The sequence below is a fragment of the Choloepus didactylus genome, chromosome 6, assembly GCF_015220235.1.
Source record: "Choloepus didactylus isolate mChoDid1 chromosome 6, mChoDid1.pri, whole genome shotgun sequence".
Lineage (NCBI taxonomy): Eukaryota > Metazoa > Chordata > Mammalia > Pilosa > Megalonychidae > Choloepus > Choloepus didactylus.
This window is the reverse complement of record NC_051312.1, coordinates 58,454,897-58,461,679: the sequence shown is the minus strand read 5'-3', so window position 1 is coordinate 58,461,679 and position 6,783 is coordinate 58,454,897. Positions and strand designations below refer to the sequence as shown.

Here is a 6,783-nt window from a genome sequence, read left to right as displayed (position 1 = left end):
AAATATCATTTCTACCAACAGAAGTATATAAACCACCCTGATTTATGAATTTAACCTTCTCTGCTAAAGATAGCAGTATTTGTTTGGTCTTCCATACAACCATAGTGTTTTCAAATTAGAGGAACCATGCTTATGGTGAATGCTTGCAATATGTATTTGCATTGCAGAAAATTAGTCATTTAATGACTATTTATTGATCTTTCACTATGTGCTAGAAGTTGGGGAGCTTAAGAGTAGCTCTTAAGGTGCACTTAGGACCAGTACCGATCATGAGTATTTCCCTGGGCATTGGAACTGGTGTTAAACTGGTATTGCCCTGAGCACTGTTGGGGCAAAGTGTAGGAGACATGGTGCCCCTTTTCATTTTTTTTGAAGATGCAGAAGTTTTTATTGGTCACCAGTTCCCCAAAGGACACCCTGCTTCTGCTGGCTCCATGTCTCAGAACTTTGGTGTTGTTGGTCTCAGATACCACTTTGCCATCCAGGATCCTGCAGGTGGTGATCTTGTGGATGGTTTGCATGGAGTTGCTGCTGTGCAGGGCATTGTTGAGACTGAAGTCCTCTCCGTCTTCTAGCAGGCGGCGATAGGTGGCTATCTCGGTCTCCAGCTTGACCTTGATGTTCAGCAGGGCCTCGTACTCCTGTGCCTGGTGCTGCCTCTCTGCCTAGGTCTGTGCCAGCTCCGACTCCAGGTGCAGCAGGACCCTGTTGAGCTGCTCCATCTGCAGGGCATAGTGGGCTTCCACCTCCCGCAGGCTGTTCTCCAGGCTGGCTTTCAGGTTTCTCATGGAGTCCAGGTCGATTTCCAAGGACTGGACAGTATGTCTCAGCTCCATGAGTGGCATCTCAGCAGCTCCTATCTCAGGGGACTGAGAGGTGACCACTGTGGTGCTCTCTTGAATCTGCTGAGACCAGTGCTTGTCCAGCTCCTCTCGGTCCTTCTGAGCCAACTCATCATACTGGGCTCGGATGTCTGCCATGATCTTGCTGAGGTCCTGAGACTTGGGGGCATCCACCTCCATGGTCAGCCCAGAGCTGGCAATCTGGGTGTGTAGGCTCTTTACTTCCTTCTTATGGTTCTTCTTCATGAAGAGCAGCTCCTCCTTGAGAGCCTCAATCTCAGTCTCCAGCTGCAGCTGAGTGACGTTGGTGTCATCAGTGACCTTATGGAGCCCATGGATGTCGCTCTCCACAGACTGGTGCATGGCCAGCTCAGTCTCGTACTTGACTCTGAAGTCATTAGCAGTCAGCCGGGCATTGTCAATCTGAAGAACGATGCGGGCGTTGTCCACAGAAATTTCAAAGATCTGAGCCCTTAGTTCCTTGATGATCTTGAAGTAGTGGCTCCAGTCCCTGACCTGGGGTCCCTTCTTTTCCAGGTGTTCCCAAATTTTGCCCCCCAGTCTCCGATTCTCAGTCTCCAAGCTCCTTACCCTGTCCAGGTAGGAGGCTAGGCAGTCGTTCAGGGCTTGCATGGTCTCCTTCTCGCCCTGGATGTCCCTCATTCCCGCCAGACCCCCAGCCACCCCGCTGGCCAGCCCCTGGACCCCCAGCAGCCCCAGGAGCTAGAGGAGCAGGACACAGAGATCCAGGAGCCTGAGCCCCCGGCTCCCGCATAGATGCTGGCTGTGCTGCTGGCCGGCCGGACCTGGTGGCTGGGCAACTGGACCAAGCGCAGGGATCGGTAGTTGGTGGAGAAGGTGGTGGAGCAGGTGGTGAAGCTCATGTTGTCTGGGAAGTAAGGTGAGAGGCCAGGACTCAGGATATGGATGCTGCCTGTTTTCATTTTATTCCCCACCTCTGTTACCTGTGGAACACACATTAGCAGCATATTCTTTAGTGACAACTTGCATCATGTTTGCTTTGGTTTCTGCCTTGCAGCATTCAGAATGATTTGGTAAGAAAGTATTTCTGTTTGTTGATTTGACTATCAAAGGAAAAGTAATTAAATGACAAGAGAGACTTGGAAAGGGTCTTTCCAGAGGTCTTCTTTTCTAAAGAGGCTCTGTCACATGCTGGAATTGTCAGTATGTACTTCTACTTCATATGTTCCAGCTTCTGATGAAGCAGGGCCTGCTTTGTGAATCTGAGTATCATTCATCAAGGTGCCCCTCTAAGAGAGGTGTAGGCTATCAAGTCAATGTGTCAGCTGTGGAAAAATAGATCTGCTTTGGTCAGAAAGCCAAATGGGGCCTGACATGTTAGGCTGTGGAAAAATAGATCTGCTTTGGTCAGAAATGGGGCCTGACATGTTAGGCCCCATTTCTTTCTTTCCTTTCTCATCATCTGGGGTTTTGGAAAGGAAATAGCTGGGGGTGAGGAGAAGAAATGAAGACCACTTCATGTGTTTCCATGCCTGGATTCCATATTCATTGCCCTGATGGGAATGGATGGAACCTCCTGGGCTCATGTCCTCAGCTGTATGAATAATTAACTCTGTGACCCTGGGTAGGTATATGTTTTACTTTTCCAACTTCTAAAAAAAATGCCATAAAATGGGTTGGCTTAAACAATGGGAATTTATTGGCTCAGGGTTTTGAGGCTAAGAGAAGTCCAAAATCGAGGCATCAGCAAGGTGATGCTTTCTTCCAGAACACTGTGGCATTCTGTGGCCAGCTGCCTGGCTGCCCATGATCTTTGATCCTTGGCTTTTCTGTCACATGGCAGTACACATGGCGGCCTCTCCCTCTGACGTTCACCCTGCCTATAAAGGACTCCAGTAATCTGGATTAAAGCCCAGTGGGGCCACACCTTAACTCAAGTAATATCTTGCAGAGATCGACCAGAATGCAAACCAAAACCAGGAACATGTCCAAACTGGAGTACACAATTCAATCCACTACAGTCTGCAAGTAGTTGGACCTAAAGCCTTTTAAGATTTCCTCTAATACTAGAATAATTTCACCTCAAACATAAGATGCTATAAATAAAAGTTCATAAGGGCCAGAAGTCTGTTGATTTTAAAGTTAGATGTTGCTGTAACAGGCCACCTCTAAATCTTTACTGCGAAGGAAGTTTGGTAGAATGATTTAATTAAAAGCACGAGACTGGAAAGGACAGAGGTGAATTTGAACTCTAACTCTGCTGCTTATTAGCTGTGTGATGTTGGGCACATAATTTAACCTCTTTAAGACTTTTTCTTCATTTTTAATATTGGGATTTGGTCATACAACCACATATTTATTGAGCACCTAGTATATGCCAGTTACTCTTTTAGGTGCAATATCATCAGTGAATAAAACTTGTCTAGACCCTTTTCTCATGGCTAACAATCTGATGGTTGGTGATAAACAATAAACAAGTAAACAATTAAAAAAAGAATAGAATGTAAACTAGTGATAAGGGCTATAAAACAGTGGTTCTTAAGTGTTTTGGGTCAGCAAACTTCAATCTTAAATTATGAGAACCTTAAAGAGCTTTTGTTTATGTAGTTAAGATCTATCGAAATGTATCATTTTAGACGCTAAAGCCTAGAATTTAAAAAAATAATTATTAATTCATCTACGTATAACAATAACCATTATCCTGTTACATGTTTACACAAAACTGTGATTTTGAAAAATACCTATATTTTCTAAATTAAGAATATACTAAGACAAAGTTTGTCATTTTATATTTTTGCAGACCACTTTAATGTCTGGCTTAATAGAAGATTCTTTGTTCACGTACACTCACATGCACAAATCCTATTTACTGTTCCCATTTTACAGCTGAGTAAACTGGGTTGCAGAGAAATTGAGTAATATAATCAAGGTTGCATAACCAGTGTTAAACGCTGAGCTGAGAGTGGAGCTGAGCTGCTAGGTGTCAAAGGTAGCAATTAAAACAATCAAAGTCAAAATGGAAATAACAGCAAAGCCTTTAATCACTTACTACCATGGTGTAATCAAGTGGCCAACCTGGAGAAAAATCTGCTCTTCCGTTTCCCCCATGAAACAGCAGCAGACTTGAGGCCATCTCACTGCGGAGGGAGCCTGAACAAAAGGGTCCTGCAGTTTTCTGGACATGAGGGTTTGAAGGGTCGATTAGGTGTGGGAAAGTACTGAGTGGAGAAAAGAATCTGCAAGTTCTCCCCTTCCTCTCGCTGGTAAGAAAACCTCAGCTATGACGCCTGAGAAAGGCCTTGGGCTAAGAATGCAAAGATGGGTAAGTGTGGGATTGGCCAGGGGACCTTGAAATCCTTGACTGCAACTTCTTTCAGAGACCACAAAGCACTGGCTATGCACTCAGTCTGGGTGGGGAGAACAGCTTTTCCCCCATGCGGCCTGTCAGATAAAGCATTTGTAATTGCCTATGGTAGGGTCTAAAAAGATCACAAAAATAGGATTTTGGCCAGGAGCTGGACTCTCCAACTAGAGATGGGATTTGAATGCTGGTCACCTAACTCCAGATGGGGTGGTCTTAACCATTCTTATAATACTGCCATCCAGGAAGAAGAAGTGGTATGCCAAAGTACTGGAGTATGAGAGACGGATTCAGCAGGTGCAGCTCTTTCCCACTGCTTAGGTGATGCAGTGCAAGTATAGGAATGGCAGAATATGTGGCTTGAGACACACTGGATATTTGCTGGGTCACGAAGTTTGAATTTTGTGCTGAAAGTGAGGCTTATTATTGAAAGATGCCAAAAACAAAGAAGAGATATGATTAGAGTTTATTTTAGCTGAACCACTTTGGCAGCAGTTGGATAAGAAGTGCTTAACCAAAGGCACGGGCAGCTATTAGGAAGGCTTCCAAAGCCCATGTGTGGACGAAAAGCTTCATCAATGGCAATGGGAAGAAGGAAGTGGGAATCATTCACAGAGATATTTAGAAAGTTGGGTGAACAGTTACTTGGTTATTGTACAGAGTAGAGGAATGTAGCACCATAAATGAGACATTGAGTTTGGAGAGAAGAGTGTTATATTGGTAGGAAAGAGGAACAGTGAGTCTTGAGACATTGAAAGAAACTATCAACGGGTGATTGGATATACAAGCCTGGAGTTCAAGAGAGTGGCTAGAGATGCAGGAATGGGAGTCTTCAGCATGTAGTTGAAGGTTGCTAAAGCTATGAGGGAGAAAGACTTGTAGTGCAAGGGTCGAAGCGTGTCAGAGCATCACAGACAGAACTCCAACTTATGCAGGGTGGAGAGAAGAAAAGGAGCCAAGAAGAAAAGGAGCCTGTGATAGAGACTTGGAAGGAGGGTTCAGAGGGAGATGTAAAATTAGGAACCAGAGGTGCCTTGAAACAACTAAGCTAGAAGCTAGTGTTCCTCATTCTTTAATATGTATATGAATCACCACCTTGTTAAAATGTAGATTCTCATTCAGTGGTCACGGTGGGCCTGAGATTCTGCATTTCTATAAAACACCCTAGTAACACCATTGTTATTGATTCACGCTTTGACTAGCACAACTCCAAGGGCACAGTAAAGCCAAACAAGTTGATGGTAATTTTTTGCTTAGAAAAAGGAAGCTGAATAAGTGAGTATTTATACTTCTGGTGGTTGATACAAAAACAAGTTGGTATTTAAAGTTGTGGCAACACGTCTCTGAGTTTTTAATGAGCTTTTGGGTTCAGAGCCATCTTCTTTGAGATACATGTAACCTATTGTGAGGGATAGACTTATTTTCCCAACATTTTGCTATGACAACTTCAAACATACAGCAAAACCAAAAGAATAGTGTACTTTTTGCATACATTCTGTCATTAAGTGGTTAAGACATATCTATCCACCTTCCCACCGCTCTATCTATCCACCAATCAATCTCATTTTTCAAAGCATTTAAAAGTAAATTTCAGATATCAGTCCACTTCCCCCTAAATACTTCAACATGCATAGAATTGAATGGAGTTTAATATTTGCTTACAGATATTTTCTTTTGATATAATATTTATGCACATAAAATTCACAAGTCCCAAGTGTACATGCATTGACTTTTGACAAATGTACACATCCGTGCAACTCAAAACCCTATGGACATATACAAATTCTTAAGAACATTACCATCACCTCAGAAAATTCTCTCCTGCCCTTTCCCGGTCACTTTACCCCCACTTCCAAGAGGAGTTCTAGAATGTCATATAAATGGAATCAGACAATATAGTATTTTATTCAAGACTTCTTTCATTCACCATAATACTTTTCAGATGTATGTATGTTGTTGCACATATATTACTGAATAGTATCCCATTGTATGAATATATCAGCTTTTTATTCCTTCTCCTATTGATAGACACCCACGATATTTCCAGGTTTTGTCTATTATGAATAAAGCTCCCATGAACTATCTTTAGAAAGACATTTTGTGAACATATGTTTTCATTTATCCTGGGTAACTATCTAGGAGTGGAATTTCTGGGTCATGGCATAAATGTATGTTCAATTTTACAGGAAAGTGTCAGACCGTTTTTCCTAACGTGATCGTGCCATTTTATACCCCCCACCAACAACATATGAGAGTTCTAATTGTTCCACATCCTCACCAGCATTTTGTATGGTCGATGCTTTTGAGTTTGGGCTTCCTTGTGGGTAGACAGTGGCATCTCATTGTTTAATTTGCATTTCTCTGACAACTGACTCCGTCATATGCTATTGCCATTGATAAATCCTCCCCTGTGATGTGTCTGTTCAAAATCCCTGTGAATTCCTCCACTCTGTTGCATGTCTCCACACCACTGGGCTACAAGAGTTCTTTTTATCATACTGGATGATAGCCCATTGCCAGATAAATATCTTGAGAATACCCTCTTCCGATAGTAGCTTTTATCGATGCCTCACTTGAGGACTGATAAAGTTACTGTCT

At 43.0% G+C, this 6,783-nt stretch overlaps 1 pseudogene; it reads right to left on the bottom strand.

Annotated features, from left to right (window-relative positions):
* Positions 1 to 251: 251 nt before the first annotated feature.
* LOC119536948 lies at positions 252 to 1,726 on the bottom strand (annotated as a pseudogene).
* Between the last annotated feature and the right edge of the window lie 5,057 nt (positions 1,727 to 6,783).